Source organism: Cnephaeus nilssonii (genome assembly GCF_951640355.1).
Source record: "Cnephaeus nilssonii genome assembly, chromosome: 11".
Classification (NCBI taxonomy): Eukaryota; Metazoa; Chordata; class Mammalia; order Chiroptera; family Vespertilionidae; genus Cnephaeus; species Cnephaeus nilssonii.
In genome coordinates this window covers 37323427-37347076 of record NC_137082.1, presented here as the reverse complement: position 1 = coordinate 37347076, position 23650 = coordinate 37323427, and the positions used below count along the sequence as shown (strand labels likewise).

The window sequence follows — 23650 nt, the reverse complement described above, 5'->3', positions numbered from 1 at the left end:
GCCCTGCCACCACCCTGGAGCGACAGCCAGCCAAATTGCAGCCGATGCTGCCATGGCACAAAATGCGGCCCCCAGTCCAGCCCAGCCCAGCCCAACAATGGTCGCTGTGGGCGCCGGGTAATGGTGTCATGTAGCAACGCCCGGCTTCCTCTCCCTAGCCACTAGCCTCCTTGGAGTTTCTTCAGCCCAGGAACACAACGTGCTTTATAGCCAGGTGCACATATTTTACACTTTAACCAAATGTTTGTGAAGCATTTTCCCGTGCCTCATCTCATTTGATCCTCACAGAAGTCCTGGAGTAAGTAGATAGGAGACTCGGTGAAATCCTGTTTTCTTTTCATTAGCCAGAAAATGGAGATTTAGAAAGCTTAGAAATTTGACCTGACTGAAAAGAAGTAAGAAATGGTGGATCTTGAAAATGACTTCAGGTTTTCTCGCTGTGCAGAATATTGTCAAACACTGCTGTAGTTAAATATTTTACCCTTTGTTCTCCCTGTGTGATCTACAATAATAATCTGCTTCGTGTTGATATTTACTGCTGTGTTGCTGGCAATTATCTGAAAGAGAAGTTGGGGTGCTTCACTGGGTTGGAAAAAGTTTAGCTAAATCAGAAAGCAGGTCTAATTAAGCAAGTTTATTCTATATCTATAAAAGGCTAAGTTGACTCGCGCATGTGCGATACATATAAAGCTCTTGCTGGCGCCATTCGCCCGTGTGTGTTTTGATCTGTCATTGTTGATCATGAATTTGGTTGACACTTCTCTTATAGAGAAAGGGCTAATCATGATATTAAAATATTTCTTCTAATTAATTTACTTTTAATGTGCACGAATTTGTGCACCGGGCCATTAGTCGTATATAAACATAAATGCTTGTTTGCTCACAGCTTAGGCAATACTAGTATTTATCTTTATTTTATCTTTGCTGGTTTAAATGGTGAGGAATATTACCTAAAAGTTATATATGTCTGCTCTGCATGACTCTCCTAAACAGCCACGCTAAGCTGTGGTCTAGTTATGCTTAATTATCAAATTTTCTTCCTGTGTAAACAGTTTGAATGAAAAGTATATTTCACATGGGCCTGAGTTATGGCATACTAACTCAGGGGTGTCAGTGTGGCAGGGATGTGGTAGTGACCCGCAGGTAGGGATGCCACAGTCACTCTTTTTTTAAAAATTCTTTATTGTTTAAAGTATTATATATAGTATTACATATGTCTCCTTTTCCCCCATTGACCTCTCCCCAGCCACCCCTTCCCCCCACCCCCTTAGCACAAGCCCTCACTACCCTAGTGTCTGTGTCCATTGGTTATGCTTATATGCGTGCATACAAGTCCTTTGGTTGATCTCTTACGCCTCCTCCTCCTTGCCTTCCCACTGAAGTTTGACGGTCTGTTCGATGCTTCTCTGTCTCTGGATTTATTTTTGTTCGTTAGTTTATGTTGTTTATTAGATTCTATAAATGAGTGAGATCATGTGATATTTATCTTTCTCTGATTGGGTTATTTCGCTTAGCATAATGCTCTCCAGGCTCATCCAGGCTGCTGTGAATGGTAAGAATTCCTTCTTTTTTACAGCAGCATAGTATTCCATTGTGTAGATGTACCACAGTTTTCTAATCCATTCATCTGCTGATGGGCACTTAAGCTGTTTCCAAATCTTAGCTATGGTAAATTGTGCTGCTGTGAACATAGGGGTGCATATATCCTTTCTGATAGGTGTTTTGATTTCTTGGGATATATTCCTAGAAGTGGGATTCCTAGGTCAAATAGGAGTTCCATTTTTAGTTTTTTGAAGAAACTCTATACACAGTTGCTTTTCTTGATGTCTTCTGGCTTCTAGCCATAGGTTAAATAGAGAATATTGTGCTTTTAATTTGAGGATTTAAAAAATCCGTTTTGAGCTTCTGGCATTCTGCTCTCCTGCCCATAAGCCACTGGGTACTGGCACTTCTAGTTACAGCTACTCAAGCAGCTATAGAAACCAGCTGGTCAGAGTTGCCTATTTCGCTGGGAGACTTAATGACTGTATTTTAAGTCCTTGTTTTTATTAGAGTCTGGGTGATAAGATAGATGGGGCTCAAATTCCCTTTGGAATGGTTTCACCTTTTTTCTATGTGAGAATTCTCTTTTAACTCTGGAGTATTTTTTAATTACAAAAGCAAATACACCATGTTAATTATGGCAAGTGAAACAATGCAGAAGTATATAAAGAACAAATACCCCCCTGCTCACTCCCATGTTCCAGCATTAGCCGTGATAACAGGTATATGTTCTTTCTCACCTTTCTCCGTGTTCATGTGCACACATGCAAATATACATGCAGCCTAAGAGTTTTCTCTCCTTCCTCTTATTTACATTCTTCCCGAGTTTTCGTCAGGGCTGCAATTAATATTTTCTACATAAATATCTTTGCAATTCTGACACTCTCCTGAAATAGATTCTCTACAATGAAATTACTGGGCAAAGAGTGAATAATTTAAAGGCATATTACTGAAGTGCTCTCCATGACAGCATTTGTAGAGTTCTAGTGCCTGACTCATTCATCAAGTGGTACAAGTTTGAGTTAATCTTTGCTTATTTGGTGGTTGAAGAGTTTCCGTTGGTTCTTTTTAAATTTTTTTTAAATTGATTTTTAGAGAGAGGGAGGGAGCGAGAAACATTGATTTCGTGTTCTACTTATTTATGCATTCACTGATTCTTGTATGTGTCCTGACTGGAGATCGAACCTGCAACCTTGGCATATTGGGACCAATCTCTAACCAACTGAGCAACTGGCCAGGGCCTTTGTTTATTTTTAATTTGAATTTTAAAATTATCACTGAGATTGAATATGTATATGTTTTTTAATCCTCAGCTAAGGAGTGAGGATATTTTTTACTTAGATTTTTTTAGAGAGAGTGGAAGGGAGGGGACAGAGGGAGAGAGAGAAGGAAAAGAGGGAGGGAAGGAGGGAGGGAGGAAGAGATGGAGAAGAGAGAGTAAAACTTTGATGTGCAACCCAGGCACGTGCCCTTGACTGGGAATTGAACGCAAGACATTCTGGTTCATGGGTTGGTGCTCTTAACCACTGAGCATGCCTTTCAGAGTGAGATTGAATATTTTAAAATTTAATTATTATTGGATATTTGTCACCTGAATTATCTTCATATCTTTTGAAGTTCTCATGAGTTTTTTTAAAAAATATTTTTTATTGGTTTCAGAGAGGAAGGGAGAGGGAGAGAGAGATAGAAACATCAATGATGAGAGAGAATCATTGATCGGCTGCCTCCTGCACACCCCACACTGGGGATTGAGCCCACAACCTGGGCATGTGCCCTGAACAGAAATCAAACCCGTGACCTCTTGGTTCCTAGGTCGGGACTTCAGCCACTGATCCCACACCCAGCTAGGCATTATTTTTTTCCAGCCAGGGAAACCTTCCCCTACCCCTTTAGTTCTTCTGACTGGTAGAATAATTCAAATGACATATAGCAGAGTAACAGGAGAAAATCAAATTTTAATTTATTTTCATGGGGAATTGATAGAAGCTTGAAAGTTCCAGAGAGAGTGAGGCTAAATGAGGTATAAATGTCATTTTGGACTGAGGAGGGGGAGGCAGGCAATTCATAGGCAGATGAGAAAGCAAACACTTGGCAAACAAATTCCTGCAAAGTCACCCAGAAACAATGACACAGAGGGGAATCTAGGGTACAGAGGTTTGTGTGGCTCCTCCCTGTCTGCCACTCTTCATTCATATGCGCTATAAGGTGAATATGCTAAGATTCCCTGCCATCTGAATGTCTTTAGGCAGGAAAGGGGGAACGTGCCAAACTCTGCCTGGGTTTGTTGGGGTTTAATTTTTTTCAGCCTGAAATAATCTGAATGGCCAGGAAGATTTGCTCCAACCACCCTTCCCTTCCCCCATTGACTTGCAAGCCCTTTTAGTAGTGAGACTGCTGAATTAACCCTGTTTGTCATAGTTGTTTCAGGTAGCTTTTCCCCCACCAAGATTACTAGTATTGTTTGCCTCACATCTTTCTAAGCTGTTTTTTTAAATGTTTAAACTTTTCACTTGGTTAAATGTCAATCTTTGTGATGTTTATTGCTTTTAGCCTCAGAAAGAATACCAGTGATCAAAGCCTGTTCACCTACACACTCTTTTTTTTTTTCCCTATGCGTTTTTTATTTTGAGTGAGGATTATTGAGAGAGAGAGAGAGAGAGAGAGAGAGAGAGAGAGAGAGAGAAACATCAATGTGAGAGAAACATAAATTGGTTGCCCTTCGAATGTGCCCCAAATTGACCCTGCAGTCTTTTTGGTGTACGGGACACCACCTAATACTCCAACCAGGGCCATTCTTTTTCTTAATGAAGGCCTCCCAAATTATAGGTTTCAGGTTCCACAAAACCTGGATCTGCCTTCAACCCTTACGATAAGTATCTTGGCAAAGATTAAGCCTTATTCGTTCAGAAGATCTGCTTATAATTTGTCCTCCTGGCCTCTTAGACAATGAAACTTCTTGCCCTTTACCCTGATTTTGACACTTTTAAAAAATGTATTTTTTTAAATTGATTTTGTTGTCGTATAACCACGAATCTCACAATTATGGAGTCATTTATTCAAAAGCCGGCGGTTACGAGGGGGCAAAAGCACTCCAAATCTTGCAACCCCGAAATGCTGGCTACATCAGGCTTATATAGGCAGAATATCACAAAGGTGTCGATAACATCTTTGGGTTTGGAATGAGGAACCTGGTTTGCACAAAGCAGTCACAGAAGCGAAATTGAGCAAGTTAGTTATCTACAAGGATTAATTATAGTTTTGGGTCTTGGGACCACTGAGTTGACCGAAACACATTATCTGGAGCCACTGAGGCAATTTAGGGTAATTGCGATGTCCTGGTCTCCAGGTACAGAAGAATGTGCTTCGATAACCAGTGAGATCACAATCAATGGGATATTCAAACCACCAACAATGGAGTATTCAATCAATTGGGATAGCATACATAAGTTCAGAAAATCAAAATAATTTTTTAATTAAAAAAATATATATATTTTATTGATTTTTTACAGAGAGGGAGAGAGAGGGATAGAGAGCTAGAAACATCGATGAGAGAGAAACATCGACCAGCTGCCTCCTGCACAACCCCACCGGGGATGTGCCCGCAACCAAGGTACATGACCTTGACCAGAATCAAACCTGGGACCCTTGAGTCCGCAGGCCGACGCTCTATCCACTGAGCCAAACCAGTCTCGGCATTTTTTAATTTTTTTAGCAAGCAAATACGTACAGAAGCCAAAACAGCAGGGTTAAAGTTAAAGTTAAACTGCAGTTTCTACCCAAGATGATTGCCACCATGCTTCCATTTCAGAGAGAAAGGGAGAGGGAGAGAGAGAGAAACATCAATGATGAGAAAGAATCATTGATCAGCTGCCTCCTGCACACACACTGGGGGTGGAGCCTGCAACCCAGGCATGTGCCCTGAATAGGAATCAAGCTGTGACTTCCTGGTTCATAGGTCGACATTCAGTCACTGAGCCATGCCAGCCTGGCTGATTTTGACACTTTTTTTTTTTTAATATATTTTATTGATTTTTTACAGAGAGGAAGAGAGAGGGATAGAGAGTTAGAAACATTGATGATAGAGAAACATCGATCAGCTGCCTCTTGCACACCTCCTACTGGGGATGTGCCCGCAACCAAGGTACATGCCCTTGACCGGAATCGAACCTGGGACCCTTGAGTCCACCTGCCGATGCTCTATCCACTGAGCCAAACCGGTTTTGGCATGATTTTGACACTTTTAAAGGAGTCACTAAGTACATGATACTTTAGGCACTGTTTTTTACCTTGCCTTTTTCACTTATGAATATATCTTAAAGATCTTTTTATCTTCATACATGAAGAGCTTCCTCATTCTTTTCAGCAATTATCTCTTATTGTATCTTGCTGCTGTCCTGTGGATTGCCATTTGGGTTGATTTCAGTGTTGCTATCACAAACAGAGTTTTAATCACCTCATCTATATATATCTATATATATAAAAGGCTAATGTGCAGTGTCCCCTCCGGACTTCGACGGGGAGTTTGATTGCTCACTATGATGCACGCTGATCACCAGGGGGTGGCATGGAATGAAGGAAGGCCCCGGCTGGCGGGTGACAGCTGGGGAAGGAAGTCCCCAGCTGGCAGCCAGAAGGCCCCAATCAGCCTTGATCGCTGGCCAGGCCTAGGGACCCTACCTATGCATGAATTTCGTGCACCAGGCCTCTAGTACATATATAATTTCACATGAGTACAATTGTAGGAGAACCTCTCAGTTGGCACTCCTGTGCATGTATGAAAAAAGTTTAGGTTAGAATATTTTTTTCAGAAAATTTTTTTAAAAAAAAATTGTAGACAAATATATAGCCAAGCCTGTTTGGCTCAGTGGTTGAACATTGACCTATGAACCAGGAGGTCATGGTCCCATTCCCATCTCTCTCTCTCTCTCTCTCTCCCTCTGGCTTCCTCTCTGAAATCAATAACAATATTTATTTTTATTTTTTTTTTAAGGAAAGGCACATCAATGATAAGAGAGAATCTCATGCGCTTTTGTAGGCATTATTCTGCTGTCCCTCAGCTTCCAGTATTGCAGTTGGGAAGTCTCGAGTCATTCTGAATTCTGATACTTCATATATGAGCTAATTTTTCTTCTCTAGGACTTTCTAGAATCTCCTGTTATATTTCGTGAACTGGAATTTCTTTTTTATTTTATTGATTTCAGAGAGGAAGGGAGAGAGAGACAGAAACATCAATGATGAGAGAGAATCACCCCCTACTGGGGATTGAGCCCACAACTGGGGCATATGCCCTTGACTGGAATCGAACTTGGGACCCTTCAGTCCGCAGGCCAACACTCTATCCACTGAGCCAAACCAGTTGGGCTGGAATTTCTTGATAGTATGCCCTGATAGGAGTCTGTTTTTTCCCCATTGTGCTGGGAGTTCTGGGAGCCAAGTTGAGGATGAAAGCCTAGGGTGGGGGTGGAGGCTCACCGTTTAGTATTATGAGCTCTGTGTCTCTCTGGCAATGTTCCCAGAGCTGAACGGTGGAAGAGGGTTGAGGGTCCGGACATCCTCAACAGTTAGTACATGAACTTTGGTAAAATGCCTCTGTTGTTGGTATCTTCTCTGTCTCCTGTGTCTAGTGTCCACCTGTCTAGGGACCTCCTTCTGCCCTCTCCTAAAAGTGAATTTCTGATCTGCCAGGTTCTGGGTTGCAATCATGGGGATGCGGGGGTATGGTAAGGGGTGGGGGAGATCTAGGATTCTACTGTTTTTATTTTGTAAGCTTTTTAAATTCTCTTCTTCTTTTTTTTAATATATATTTTATTGATTTTTTACAGAGAGGAAGAGAGAGGGATAGAGAGTTAGAAACATCGATCAGCTGCCTCTTGCACACCCCCTACCGGGGATGCGCCCGCAACCAAGGCACACGCCCTTGACCGGAATCGAACCCAGGACCCTTGAGTCCGAAGGCCGATGCTCTATCCACTGAGCCAAACCGGTTTCGGCTTTAAATCCTCTTCTAATCTTCCTTCCTATGGCAGCTTCCCCTTCACTCACCTTCAGCCCTCTTCTAAAATCTCTGAGTTTTTTAAAGATTCAGGTATAAATCAGGTTAAAATTTCCCTTGTTGCCTGCTTGGCTTTGTTGTCTGATAGTTAGTACTTGTCCATTTACTGTCTACCCTCAAAAATTTTGTTGTCATCCCCTCTTCCCTTCTCCTCTTTCTGGTGGGTTTATGCATTTTGAAAGTAGCATTTCAAGAGGGAACCAAATTACATGCCTGTGATAAATCCCCGTTCCCTGCCACCCCCCCCCCATCATGGCTTCCCAGTGGTCCCAACACCTGTGTTGACTTGTCTGCCTTTCTCCCGCTAGTGTGCAATGCCAGCTTTATCCTACACCAAATACAAATCCCATTTTTCTGTGTGTCCTACTGCTGAGCTTCCACTTCTGTTTCAGTAGATATTTATCGAGTCCATTCCATGTGCCAGGCTCTGACCTGGGCATTGGAGGTAAAAGCACCATGTAAAGCCAAGGCCGCGCCTCACGGAGAGCACATTCTAGCGAAAGGAGACGGGCAGTAAGCAGATAACGTCAGGTAGTGGTAAGTACTGGGAAGAAAAAGAAAGCAGAGTCTGGCATGGACTGTGAGCGTCTGAGCTACTGGAGGGAAGTTGGCCAGAGGGGCACTATCTTGGGAGGTGACATTGAGTAGACTCGCCAATGAACTGGAAACTCCCGCCATGCGTAGATCTTTAGAGGCGGGGGGCGGGGGTGGTGGTGGTGGTGTTCAGACAGAGGATACAAAGAGCCAAGACCCTGAGATGAACACAAGTTGGGCGAGTTTGAGAAATAACAAGAGCAGTGTGGCTGGATCCTGCAGGCAAAGGGAGCGTGCTGCATGGGGCCAGATACCAGGGCTGGGAGCCGTGGCAAAGAGCGCCTTCTATTCCACAAACGGTGGGCCATGACTGCAGAGTTGAGAACAGGGGAGTGGAGACACAGCATCACCAGGTTTTAAAAGCATGGCAGTGGTGGTTTTGCAGAGAACAGACAATTGGAGGAGGCACTTAGAAGGCCCTAATGCAGGGAGAGAGAATGGTGACTTGGACTAACTTGGGGTGAGGTAGGCGAGGGGAAGAAGCAGTCGGTTCTATTTTGAAGGCAGAGCCAACAGAACAGATGGCTGAAGGACTGGGTGAGGAAAAGCAACTGGAGGAGTGGCAATGATTAACTGATCTCGACTAGATACTTGACATAAATTATTTTGTTTATTCTTCATAACCATTTGAGAAAAATACCTTTTGAAGAGTAGATGAAATGGAGGCAGGTGACCTGGTCATTGGAGGAGGTAAGGTTTTATTTCTGTAGGTTCGCTGCTGGCGGAAATGATGCTCTTTCACTGGCCCGTGAGAAAAGCATTTCAGGGACCCATGCAGGGGAGATTGTGGTGTGGCAGGGTTTATTCTGGAAGGCTGCCCCCGAGTTCTCAGTGTCCAGTCTCCGCCTAATCTTGTCTTCATCAGGACCAAAACAAAGACCAGTGTCAGGAGTTTGTTTCCTGTTAAAGCTTAGTCCTTCGGAGCCTGCGCAGTCTGCTGCTAGACCAGCATGGTTGCGTGTTCCCGGGCCAGAGAGAAAGCGTGAACAAACGGCCAGTGCCAGTGCGTTACTGGGTGGGCGAGAGAACTCGTCTTTGTGTCCTTGGGGATTATATCTTCGTGGATTTGGGAGGACCAAGAGCTTCCTCAAAACAACCAATCACCTTCCCAAGCTTTTCCGGGCTTCTGATGGATTCACCCCCTGACCTATATCCATTGTTTCCCCAGGCTGGACTGACAGGCCTATCTATCTGGTCAAGCACTCTCCCTGCACGTTTTACTTCTATTGCACACGTGCTCCCCTCCTCCTGCCCCTCCCAATGTGGTGCTGAGGCTGGGGAAGGAGGGATGCTTAGCCCATTGGACAGAGTGCTGTGAGCCCAGGAGGGTAGGGGAAGCTGTAGGTTCATGGTGAAGCCAACAGGCTCCTGCTCCCCAGTTTCATTATGTTAAATAGTATCTGATTCCCTTCGCTTCCTCCTTAAGTTAACATCTAGCTACCTACGCTACCAAGGTCAGTGGTAATGTCCCCTCTCCCAGTTCTGATTCTGGTAGTTCTGAGTCTTCTCCCTTTTTGTCTTGGTCCGGCTAGCTAAGGGCTTGTCAATTCTAAAAAAAAAAAAGTCTTTTCAAAAACCTAACCTTGGCCGAAACCGGTTTGGCTCAGTGGATAGAGCGTCGGCCTGCGGACTCAAGGGTCCCAGGTTCGATTCCGGTCAAGGGCATGTACCTTGGTTGCGGGCACATCCCCAGTAGGGTGGTGTGCAGGAGGCAGCTGATCGATGTTTCTCTCTCATCGATGTTTCTAGCTCTCTATCCCTCTTCCTTCCTCTCTGTAAAAAATCAATAAAAATATATTAAAAAACAAAACAAAAACCTAACCTTGGTTTTGTTAATGTTCTCTGTTTTTCTATTCTCTATTTCATTAATTTCTGCTCTGACCTTTATTATATCTTTCCTCCTTCTTGATTAAAGTCTAGTTTGCTCTGCTCTTCTTCTTTCCCAGTGTCTTAAAGTGGAAGGTTGGGTTATTGATTTGAAAACCTTCTGTTTTAAAAACTAAGCATAGCCCTCACCAGTTTGGCTCAGTGGATAGAGCGTCGGCTCGCAGACTGAAGGGTCCTGGGTTCGATTCCGGTCAAGGGCATGTACCTTGGTTGCAGGATTGATCCCCAGTAGGGTATGTGCAGGAGGCAGCTGATCGATGTTTCTCTCTCGTCGATGTTTCTAACTCTCTATCTCTCTCCCTTCCTCTCTATAAAAATCAATAAAATATATTTTTTAAAAAATAAGCATTTAGCCCTGACCAGCATCTCAGTGGTTAGAGCATGGGCTTGCACACCTGAGAGTCTCGGGTTCAATTCCTGGTCCAGGGCATGTGCCTGGGTTGCAAGTCTGATCCGTGTCCCAGGTTGGGCTGCCTATGGGAGGCTACCAATTGATGTATCTCTGTCACATCAATGTTTCTCTCTCTTCCCCATTCCCCTCGAAAACTCAATGGAAAAAATAGCCTCACTCCTTAGTTGAGGATTGAAAAAGAAAAAGTAGCCCTAGCTGATTTGGCTCAGCGGATAGAGCATCAGTCTGCAGATTGAAGGGTCCTGGGCCCGATTCCAGTCAAGGACACATGCCCAGGTGCAGGCTCAATCCCCAGTGGGGGGTGTGCAGGAGGCAGCCGATCAATGATCCTCTCTCATCATTGATGTTTCTATCTCTCCCTCTCCCTTCCTCTCTGAAATCAATAAAATTCCTGGTCCAGGCACATGCCCTAGTTATGTGGTTGGTCCCTGGCGGGGGGTGTGCATGAGGCAACTGAACAATGTTGATGTTTCTTTTAAAAAAATATATATATATATTTATTTATAAAAATGTATTGGGGTGATTAGTTAATAAGGGTAGGTTTTTAATATGAGAATATAAGACTATCTCCTCGGTGCACATGAAGCCCAGAGGCCAGAGGATGGGGCTCCAGGCCAAGCTGGGAGCAGTGGGATAAGTCTAGAGATTTGAGTGGGATTCTGGTTGTAGAACTGACAAGGTTTGAGGAGAGACTGGGAAACTGAGAGGAGACTTTGGGGGAAGAGCAGGGACCAGGCTAGGTAGGGAGGAAGTCAGCTCACATTTGAGCCCTGAAGATGAGCATTTATGAGCGAGCCTCAGGGGCCCTGGTTGAGTGCAGAAACTGATTGTATAGCTCAGGGATTCTGCTGGGATGAGGAGCCAAGAAAAGGCCAACCCCCTGTCCGCATGCGTCACGGCTCAGTGGGGAGAGGGAACAGCCTTCTTGAGGGGATAGTTAGGGATGGCACGGAGGACCCTGGGAGAGGAAGTAGCCATCCCTTCTGACTCCTCCTACATACACTCTCCTTACCTGCCTGTCTCTTCTCCCAGACCTGAGAGGGGGGCATTAGTGACCAAGTGACAAGGGTCTGACCCACCTGGTGTGAATTCTGATTCTGAAGTTCCCTAGCAGTGTGATCCTGGACAGGCTGCTTAACCTTTTTAAGCCTCAATTTCTTTTTCTCCTTTTTTTTTTTTTTTACACCATTAAGAGAAATGGCTCATATGGTATTTCTTTTTTTTTTCCAGATGATTTTTTTTCTTATCTTTTTTTAAAATTTCTTTATTAATTAAGTTATTATATATGTGTCCTCATCCCCCCAATACCCCCCAAAACCCTCCCTCCCTCATGCCCTCACCCCCCTGTTGTCTGTGTCCATTGGTTAGGCTTATGTGCATGCATACAAGTCCTTTGGTTGATCTCTCCCTCTTACCCCCACCCTCCCCTGCCTTCCCTCTGAGGTTTGACAATCTGATCGATGCTTCTCTGTCTGGATCTGTTTTTGTTCATCAGTTTATGTTGTTCATTATATTCCATAAATGAGTGAGATCATGTGATATTTATCTTTCTCTGACTGGCTTATTTCACTTAGCATAATGCTCTCCAGTTCCATCCATGCTGTTGCAAATGGTAAGAATTCCTTCTTTTTTACCGCAGCATAGGATTCCATTGTGTAGATGAATCACAGTTTTTTAATCCGCTCATCTGCTGATGGGCACTTAGGCTGTTTCCAAATCTTAGCTATGGTGAATTGTGCTGCTATGGACATAGGGGTGCATATATCCTTTCTTATTGGTGTTTCCAGTTTCTTAGGATATATTCCTAGAAGTGGGATCACTGGGTCAAATGGAGTTCCATTTTTAGTTTTTTGAGGAAACTCCATACTGTTCTCCACAGTGGCTGCACCAGTCTGCATTCCCACCAGCAGTGCCCGAGGGCTCCCTTTTCTCCGCAACCCAGCACTGGTTGTTTGTTGACTTGTTGATGATAGCCATTCTGACAGGTGTGAGATGGTTCCGCATTGTCGTTTTGATTTGCATCTCTCAAATAATTAGTGACTTTGAGCATGTTTTCATATGTCTCTTGGCCTTCCTTCTGTCTTCTTTCAAAAAGTTTCTATTTAGGTCCGTTGCCCATTTTCTGGATTGATTGTTTATCTTCCTTTTGTTAAGTTGTGTGAGTTCCCTGTAAATGTTGGAGATTAAACCCTTATCAGTGGTAACATTGGCAAATACCGTATTTTCCGGTGTATAAGACCCCGACTTTTGAGAAGATTTTCCTGGGTTAAAAAGTCGCCTTATACGCCAGAAAATACGGTATGTTCTCCCATGCAGTGGGCTTTCTTGTTGTTTTGTTGATAGTTTGCTTTGCTGTGCAAAAACTTTTTATTTTGATGTAGTCCCATTTGTTTATTTTCTCTTTAGTTTCTATTGCCCTAGGATCGGTATCAGTGAAGAAATTCCTTTGGCATATGTCTGAGATTTTGCTGCTTGTGGATTCCTCTAGTATTTTTATGGTTTCCCGTCTTATGTTTAAGTCCTGTATCCATTTTGAGTTTATTTTTGTGTATGGTGTAAGTTGGTGGTCTAGTTTCATTTTTTTGTACGTATCTGTCCAATTTTCCCACCACCATTTATTGAAGAGACTGTCTTGACTCCATTGTATGTTCATGCCTCCTTTGTCGAATATTAATTGGGCATAATGGTTTGGGTTGATTTCTGTGTTCTCTATTCTCTTCTATTGATCTATATGTCTGTTCTTGTGCCAGTCAGTATCAGGCTGTTTTAAGAACAATGGCTTTGTAATACAGCTTGATATCTGGTATTGAGATCCCACCTACTTTGTTCTTCTTTCTCAGGATTGCTACAGCTATTCGAGGTCTTTTTTTATTCCAAATAAATTTTTGGAAAGTTTGTTCTAGGTCTGTGAAATATGCCATTGGTATTTTAATGGGGATTTCATTGAATCTATAGATTGCTTTGGGTAGTATGGACATTTTGATGATGTTGATTCTACCAATCCATGAACATGGTATGTTCTTCCTCTATCTCTTTTTATGTCTTCCTCTATCTCTTTTTTCAGTGTCCTTAGTTTTTTGCATGTAGGTCTTTTACCTCCTTAGTTAAGTTTATTCCTAGGTATCTTAATTTTTTTGGTGCGATGGTAAATGGGTTTGCTTTTTTAGTTTCTCTTTCTGTAAGTTCACTATTGGTGTATAGAAATGCCATAGATTTCTTGGCGTTAATTTTGTATCCTGCTACATTGCCAAATTCATTTATTAAGTCTAATAATTATTTGATGGGGTCTTTAGGGTTTTCTATGTACAATATCATGCCATCTGTGAATAAGGACAGTTTTACTTCTTTTTTTTTCCACTTTGGATGCCTTTATTTCTTCTTGTCTGAACGCTATGGCTAGCACTTCCAGTACTATGTGGAACAGGAGTGGTGAGAGTGGGCATCCCTGTCTTGTTCCTGTTCTTAGGGGAAATGGTTTTAGTTTTTGTCCATTGAGTGTGATGTTGGCTGTGGGTTTGTCATATATGGCTTTTATTATGTTGAGGTATGATCCTTCTATTCCCACCTTGCTGAGAGTTTTTATCAAGAAAGGGTGTTGGATTGTTATCAAATGCTTTTTCTGCATCAATTGATATGACTGTGATTTTTATCACTCAATTTGTTTATGTGATGTATCACGTTTATTGATTTGCAGATATTGCACCATCCTTGCATCTCTGGGATAAATCCTGCTTGGTCATGGTGTATGATCTTTCTGATGTACTACTGGATCCAATTTGCTAGAATTTGGTTGAGGATTTTGGCATCTATGTTCATGAGGGATATTGGCCTATAATTCTTTCATTGTGTTGTCTTTATCGGGTTTTGGTATTAGGGTGATGCTGGCTTCATAGAAGGAGCTTGGAAGTGTTCCTTCCTCTTGAATTTTTTGGAATAGTGTTAGGAGGATATGTTTTAGTTCTTCCTTGAATGTTTGGTATAACTCCCCTGTGAAGCTGTCTGGCCCTGGGCTTTCGTTTGCTGGAAGCTTTTTGATAACTGCTTCAATTTCTTCCATAGCTATCAGCCTATTGAGATTTTTAGAATCTTCCTGATTGAGTTTTGGAAGGTTGTATTTTTCTAGGAATATGTCCATTTCCTCAGGTTGTCTAGTTTGTTGGAATAGAGTTGTTCATAGTATTTTTTAACAATCCTTTGTATTTCTGTAGGGTCTGTTGTTATTTTGCCTCTTTCATTTCTGATTTTGTTTATTTGGGTCCTCTCTCTTTGCTTCTTGGTGAGCCTGGCTAGAGGTTCATCAAATCTTGTTTATCCTTTCAAAGAACCAGCTCTTGGTTTCGTTAATCTTTTGTATTGTTTTTTTGGTCTTTATGTCATTTATTTCTGCTCTGATCTTGATTATCTCCTTCCTTCTGCTCACTCTGAGCTTTTCTTGTTGCTCTCTTTCTAATTCTTTGAGTTGTAGAGTTAGATGATTTACTACCATTTTTTCTTGTTTTTTGAGGTAGGCCTATAGAGCTATAAACTTCCCTCTCAGGACTGCTTTCATTGTGTCCCATAGATTTTGGATTGTTGTGTTTTTATTGTCATTAGTTTCCAGGATGTTTTTAATTTCTTCTTTGATCTCTTTGGTAACCCAATCATTTAATAGCATGCTATTCAGCTTCCAAGTGTTTGAGTTTTTTGGATTGTTTTTATTGTAGTTTATTTCTAACATTATGCCATTGTGGTCTGAGAAGATGCTTGGTATGATTTCAATCTTTTTGAATTTGGGGAGACTTTGCGTGTGAACCCAATATGTGGTATATTTTTGAAAATGTCCCATGTGCACTTGAGAAGAACGTATATTCCATGGCTTTGGGGTGAAATGTTCTGAAGATGTCAATTAAGTCCATCTGATCTAATGAGTCTTTTAGGATTGCTGTTTCTTTGCTGATTTTTTGTCTAGAGGATTTATCCAGTGATGTCAGTGGGGTATTAAAGTCCCCTACTATGATTGTATTGTTGTCGATTTCCCTTGATAAATTCCAGGAGGTTTTTTTTTTTAATGTATTTGGATGCTCCTGCATTGGGTGCATATATGTTTATCAGGGTTATATCCTCTTGTTGTATCGATCCCTTTAGTATTATGAAATGGCCTTCCTTATCTCTTGTTATGGCCTTCACTTTGAGGTCTATTTTGTCAGATATAAGTATTGCTACCCCAGCTTTATTTTTTTCATTTCCATTTGCCTGGAAAACCTTTTTCCTTTCCTTCACCATCAGTCTGTGTGAGTCCTTGTTCTGAGGTGGGTCTCTTGTAGACAGCATATATATGGGTCATTTTTTTTTTTTATCCATTCAGCCACTCAGTGTCTTTTGATTGGAGCATATAGTCCATTTACGTTTAAAGTTATTATTGAAAGGTACTTGTTTGTAGCCATTTCTATTTTTTGTGCCTGTGTTCCTTCTTACCTTTTTATTTCTTCTTACCTTTCATTTCTTCTTTTTATAGCATTCCCTTTAGCATTTCTTGCATTGCTGGCTTGGCAGCGATACACTCCCTTAGCCTTTTTTTGTCTATGAAGCTCCCTTCAATTTTGATTGATAGTCTTGCTGGATAGAGTATTCTTGGATTCAGTCCTTGTTTTGCATCACTTTATATATCTCCTTCCATTTCCTTCTAGCTTGATGTGTTTCTGTTGAGAAATCATTTGATAATCTGTTGGGGGATCCTTTGTAGGTAACTCTGTCTCTCTTGCAGCCTTTAAGATTCTCTCTTTGTCATTAACATTTGCCATTCTAATTATGACGAGCCTCAGTTTCTTTACTTTGTAAAATGGGTATCATATTCTTTTTGCCCACATGTGACTTTTGCTCCTTTTCTCCCTTCCTAAAAAATGCAGTTAGTTATTTCCCTGTTACCTTGTAATGTGCCCACATTGTGGATGGAAGGGGATGGTGCAAAGTGTGGCTCTTAGGTACTCCAGACTGAAGATTCCCTTCATTTAAGTGCTTGAGGACTCCATGGGTCTGGGTCCACTGGTCCCTTGAGCATCTTGGTAAAAGGTGAAAGTTTTATGTGGTCTGAAGAGGAATCAGAGTATCCTTGAGCATCTTGGAGCAGAAGGCATCTTGCAGGTCCTAGAGGCATCTGGTGTCCAGGAAAGTAGACTGGGCTGGGCATTGAATTCTTCCTTCCAAATTCTCTGGGTGACCTTGGGCGACCCCTAGTGGGGAAGTGTGATAACACACCATCCTGGCAAGGATGGGTTTTCAGCTGGTCCTTTTGCTGCAGGTACCACATAAACATTCCTTCAGTATATTTTTGCATTGTGACATGCTTTTTATTAATTTGGATGCAGTCTTGGCATTTTTCTTTTATATCATTGTGTGCATGAAATGGGCTTCATTTACCGGCAAGTCCAGTGTGTCTTGTTACTTACAATGTGTTACTGTTCACTGATACAATTTTTTCTTAGCTTTTGGGATTTTTGTCCTTTCCAGAACTTGCGAATTTCTATTAGAATCCTCTAAACTGTATTTACATAACAAAAGTGTTCCTCTCTTATAAAACCACTTTAAGATTACATTTGATATGTGTATTTTAGATTTCATTTTATGTAATAACTTTTTAAAAAGTAGCCCTTTCTGTGTACCAGGCACTGTTCTATGTATTTTATAACTATAAACTTATTTAATCCTTATAACAGCTCTGTGTGGTGGATGTTATTATCCCCATCTATAAATGAGAAACTGGGCCTCAAAGACAATAAGTAGTGTGCTCAAATTCACAGAGCTAATAAATGGCAGAACTAGTATTGCAGCCTAATTTTGTTCTCTTAATTCTTCCGTTGTGTTACTTCTGATCTCAAAATTATTTCCCCAGAACTTTCCATGTAATATTGGGATGCATCTTATGTATTTGTTTATCTTACTCATAAACCAATAAATATGATACTATATATATATTTGTTGTTGTTGTTAATCCTCACCCAACGATATTTTTTTCCATTAAGAGAGAGTGAAAGGGAGGGGGAGGGAGAGGAAGAGAGAAACATCAATGTGAGAGAGACACATCGATTGGTTGCCTCCTGCACTTGCCCTGAGCGGGCTGGGGAACAAACCCGCAACCCAGGTATGTACCCTTCACCAGGAATTGAACCCACAACCCTTGGGTCTGCAGGCTGACACTCTAACCACCGAGCAACACCAGCCAGGACAAGTATAATACTATTAGCAGAACTTAACGCCACTTAACTCGGGTTTGAACACCAGTACCTCTTCAAGGTGACCATGGGCCCCCAAAGCCTCTTCTGTAAGATGGGGTGTCATATGAAGAATTATGAGTTGTTTACATTTCTTTCCTCAGACTTATTTTAATGTATAAAATATGTCCTGGAATATCCCCCTTCCCACCAAGCTTAGCACAGACCCACTCTAAAATGTTTTCTTTGGCTCCTTGGAAAATATATGTACAGTACCTTAAAATCCTGTGCATGCTTAAAAATGACATTTAAGTTATTGGGAGATAGCTCTCAGTCTCCCCCGCACACACACACATACATTGTTTTTAATATCTAACCATTGAATGTTCAGTTCATTGCATCAGAGTGCCACATGGTATTCCACAGCAAGCATCCGTCACATGATCACATTTCACTTATTTATTCCCCTGGCGACAGTTTCTTAGGTTCCTCCAACGCCCTGCTGCTGTGAACATGCTGTCCTGCCCCTCCAGGCCATGCTTACAGTGGACGGGCCGAGTCAGGAGGGATGCACTCATTCACAGGTGCGGTCCGGTGCTGTCCTGCCTGGCGTCTGTCTCCCATCATGTAGTGTGTGAGGATTCCCTTCCTCGGCATCTCTGATGTCCTATACTTTTGCCATATCCATTTCATGTACATGGAATCATAGAGTACAGCCTTTCGATTCCACTTCTGTTAGCATAATGTCTTTGCGGTTCGTTCACTCGTGTTGTGTACCTCTAGGCGGTTGGTTACTTTTTATTGATGGAGGATGAATGTACCACAGTTGGCTTACCTTGGCTTATCCATTTACTGTTTGAAGGGTATTTGCCTTGTTTCCACTTTTTTTTTATGACCTTGACAGTTTTGAGCGTACTGGTTGGGCATTTTGTGGGATGCCCGAGGCGTGTCTAGCTTCTTGAGCATTGTGCTGTGAGCTTTGGAGGAAATCCCGCGGTGGTGCTCTGTGGACTGACCTGCCAGAGCCAGGGGAAGGGCTGTCTGCGGAGGGTCTCAGGGGCTGTTGGAGGCACACCTTTTTCTGGCCCAGGGAGGGAATTTTAAGCATCAATAAAACTTTGCCCTCACTGACTGTTTCTCGCCCCGTGCCATCTCCCTCCCTCCCATTTTCTGACTCTGTGCTGGTGTTATCCTTGCTATTTCCCAGTGCTGGCAGCGATGGTTGACAATTGGTTTTATGGTCTATTTGTTGATGTCTCTCAGGGACCGTGGGGCGTCTATTCGCTTATCAGTTGGGAGATGATGTTAGTGTTTTTTTTTGATAGTTTGTCTACTTGTGAGCTCAAATCAATTAAGAAAATACTGAGAGAAATAGAATTAGGAAGCATTGAAAGGGGAACAGCCTGCTGAGATTTGGGCCCGTGAGTTTGTGTGTTTCTTGGTTTACTTTGGCACAGGCTGAGGTGGTAGAGCTGAAGCTGAAAGTTTTCATAGTGTTTGTATGAGTCTGAAATATTCCTACCTCCATAGTATGCTAATTAGTCAGTGAAATTGTAACATCTCTTAAATTTAAAGAAGTTTGTTTGGTTTATTGGAGCTAATGGGGCTTACATAAATATAAGGAAATATAAAAATTTCCAGAAAATAAAGACATGGAAGTTCCTTTTTAAATTTTTATTGAATTTATTGAGGTGTGACATTGGTTAATAAAATTATATAGGTTTCTGGTATACAATTCTGCGAGTACCCTATAGTTGGGCTGCCAGTTGCAAGTACCCCAGGTTGGGCACCAGTTGCGAGTGTCCCCGCCATGTCCCGCGTGGTTCAGGGTTCAGGTTCAGGTTCAGGGTTTGGGCTCTGGAGGAGGCCACACGCAAATGAAAGAGACTAGAAAATATTAATTTGGAAACATTGGGGGCCAGGCAGGAGCCCAACTCAAGGGGAAGGACTTCACCCCGCTCTGGCCTTGCTATCCCTTTTATTAAGACTATGGGATACACCCATAGCCTTTAGGCAGGCAATTCCAATGATAGCCAATCAGCAAGGATTTACATAAGACTAACAGGTGGAGGCTGCTTCAGCTACCAAGTCTCAACTAAACAATGAGTGGTTGGCTCTGACCTTTCAGAGCTTCAAGGTTGACCAGCCTTCCAGGTTCCTTGTCCACACCTCTCTGCTAGTGAGGACAATGGGCGGCTTCCAACACAATTCTATAATACATCGTCTGTATATGGTATAGTGCGTTCACCACTCTAAGCAAGTCTCCTACCATCACCATTTATCCCCTTTTTACCATCTTCTATCTCCCCACATCCCTTTTCCCTCTGGTAATTACCATACTGCTGTCTCTGTGTATGAATTTTGGTGTTTTTTTTTTTCTTAATCCCTTCACCTTTTTTACTTCCTCCTTCCCTCCCTCCTCTGACAGCTATCAGTCTGTTTTCTATGAGTCTGTTTCTATTTGTTAGTTTATTCTGTTCATTAGATTCCACATATGAGTGAAATCATATGGTACTTGGTCTCTGTCTGGCTTATTTCACTTAGCATAATACTCTCCTGGTCCATCCATGCTGTCGCAAAGGGTAAGATTTCCTTCATTTTTTATGGCGGAGTAGTATTCCATCATGTGTACCACAGCTTTTTAATTTTTTTTTAGCAAGATATTTTCTAAAATGTCTTTTTACTACCTCTGCTTTTTTTTTTTTTTTTTAATCCTTACCCAAGGATATTTTCTCCATTGTTTTTCAGAGAGAGTGGGAAGCGGGGGCAGGGAGAGAGAGAAACATTGATAGGGCAGGGACTGAACCTGCAACCCAGGTAGGTGCCCTTGACTGGAAATCGAACCCGTGACCCTTCAGTGCATGGGCGGATGCTCTAACCACTTAGCGACACTGGCCAGGGAGGACTTACTACCTTTGCTTTTATCAGACTTTTGAGAACATGTAGAAGGATACATATTTCAAAGAAGTACTTGGCATTATCAACTATTATACAATAGTGAGGAATAAAATGCACACATAAAACAATGGTTATAATATGAAAATGTCTTCTAAATATGACCGGTCTGGCATAGAACCTTCTTTTCTTCCTCCTCAAGGTCTTCTCTCCAGGTCTTCTAACCTACGGGGCACACGTGGATGTGTGTCGCTCCTGATGCTGCAGGCCGTGTCTAGAGGTAGTCTGACAATTCCATCTCAGAGTCATTTCCAGAAGACATTTCTTTTGAAAAATGGGCATTTGCCGAAACCGGTTTGGCTCAGTGGATAGAGCGTCGGCCTGCAGACTGAAAGGTCCCAGGTTCGATTCCGGTCAAGGGCATGTACCTTGGTTGCGGGCACATCCCCAGTGGGGAGTGTGCAGGAGGCAGCTGATCGATGTTTCTCTCTCATCGATGTTTCTAACTCTCTATCCTTCTCCCTTCCTCTCTGTAAAAAATCAATAAAATATATTTTTTTAAAAAAAGGGCATTTGCCAGAAGTGTGCTTTTCTAACTCCACTTTATCCTACATTAGAAGGCCTAGATGTAGCAAAGTTCTCTTGAAAGGTTAGGGGGAAAGTTGAGAGCAGCTTTTTCATATTATATACACAGGCGCCTATAAAGGGCCAGTAAATCTTCGCAAAGGGTGGTGGGCACTTCCTAGTAGCCAAATGTGGCATGTCCTTCTGTCATTTCTCTTCCGAAATCAAGGTTTATATAACGAAGACCCACCGCCCGAAGGCCCGCTAACCGCTCCACCCGCCACGGGTGGGGCTCCGCTCACCTTCGGTCCCTTCAGGCCTTTGTCCATCGTGGTCAGGACGAGGTGAGGTCTCCTCCAACTGGGACGGAGGAGTCACCCCAGGCGCCCACCCAGGTGCCCAGCCCTGAGGGTGGGCGAGCTGTGTCCTCCGAGGCCCTAACGGCCTCCCTCTGTGTGCATGGGGGCTCCTCTCATCCTGGGGGCTCCTCTTGTCCTGGGGGCTGGTCTCGTCCTGGGGCTGTTCACGGCGGCTTGGCGGGGGCTCCGCTTAGGCCCCCGAGGGTTAGGCCTGGAGACCCTGGTCCACAGGATGCGCCTGGGGGAGGCCCCCGCCATCAGGTGGCGGAGATGGAGGTGGGGGTAGGACAGAGGCTCCTGCTATTTCCGAGCTTGGACGTGGGCCGTGGGCACCCGCGGGGAGGGCTCTCCTGCTGCCCGTCCCCGGGGGCCGGGGTGGAGGGCCTGGAGGAGAAGGCCCCTCCGCTGCTCACCGCGCTCACTGACCTTCCCTCTGACACTGAAGCTCTAAAGAGTACAAATGCACCAGCCTCTGAGGAGGAAAAAAACCCTCACAAAAAAACGTCAGCTTAGGAGGGATTCATTCATGTATTTTAGGACTAGTTAGTATTTGTTCTGACAGTTTTGTTGATATGTAATTTACATACCATAAAATTCACCCCTTTAAAGTGTGCAGTTCAGTTAACTTTAGCATATTTAAAGAGTTGCCCAACCATCAGCACAATCGAATTTTACTGGCCCTCTGTGCCTTCCCTACCCTAGCCATAGGCCAATGCTAGTCTCCCTTATTCTTCATAGATTTGCCTGTTTTGGACATGTCATATCAATAGAATCATGCAATACAGGGTGGGGCAAAGTAGGTTTACAGTTGTGAGTGCTGGAAACACAGGTTTGTTCTTATATGATTGTTAATTATTGTATTATCTTCCATAAACAACTGTAAACCTACTTTTGCCCCACACTGCATGCAGTCTTTTGTTATGGGCTTTTATCACATAGCATGATCTTTCGAGGTATATGATGTAGTAGTGTGAATCAGTACTTCATTCTTTTTTTTTTTTTATAAATGCAAGCATATTTTAAATATATTTTATTGATTTTTTACAGAGAGGAAGGGAGAGGGATAGAGTTAGAAACTTTCTATGAGAGAGAAACACTGATCAGCTGCCTCTTGCACACCTCCTACTGGGGATGTGCCCGCAACCAAGGTACATGCCCTTAACCGGAATCGAACCTGGGACCTTTCAGTCTGCAGGCTGACGCTCTATCCACTGAGCCAAACCGGTTTCGGCAGTACTTCATTCTTTTAGCTGCTGAATAATATTCCAGTGTGTGGCACTACCATATTTACTTATCCATTCATCGGTTGCTGGACATCTGGTTGTTTCTATTTTTTTTTTTTGGGGGGGGGGAGGACTATTTTGAATAATGCTTCTATAAACATTTGTGTACACCAGTTTTTGTGTGGATGTATGGTTTTCTTTTCTTGGTTATATACCTAGGAGTGGAATTGCTGAGTTGTGGGGTAAGTCTCTGTTTAACCTTTTGAGGAACTAACTGTCAGACTATTTTCCAAAGCACCTGTACCATTTTACATTTCTTCCAGCGGTGTGGAGGGTTCTGATTTCCTCACGCCCTCCCCAACACTAGTTACTTCCTGTTGTTGTTGTTGCCATCCATTTCCCAATGCCTAACGATGTTGAGCATCTTTGTGTTTGTTTGCTTATTGGCCATTTGCATATCTTCGTTGGAGAAATGTCTTTGCTCTTTTTAAATTGGGTTATTTCTCTTTACTGAGTTTGTGAGTGATTTATATACAAGTGTCTATGAGATACATGATTTGCAAATATTTTACTTTCACTTTCTTTGTGTGGATCACTCTATTCAGATTTTGTTGTGTCTTGTACTTCCACCCATATTTTCAAAAGGCTTGTGTTGTGTTTTCTTTTTACCCTTTGTTACTTAACTTAAACTTTATACCTAGTTACCAGTTATCTATATTAATTTCTGTTGAAATAACCAGTGTGGTTTCTCTCTCTTGATTGAATCCTGTGCCTGCTGTTTTTACCTGGCACGTTGGTGAGATGTATCCACGTGCCGAGCACGGAGCTGTGGTTCATTGTCATTCCTCTGTCCATTCTGTTGGGCAGATTGGGCTGTTTCTAGACTAGGGCTAGTATAGTGGTGCTGCTGTGAGCATTTTGCACCTGCCTTTTGG

General features: G+C 42.7%; 1 long non-coding RNA gene across 3 annotated transcripts in view; it reads left to right on the top strand.

The window, feature by feature from the left end:
- The window catches only part of LOC307106885, a 124455-nt gene that overhangs the window by 4146 nt on the left and 96659 nt on the right, over window positions 1–23650 (top strand). The gene's annotated exons all lie outside the window — the stretch shown is intronic.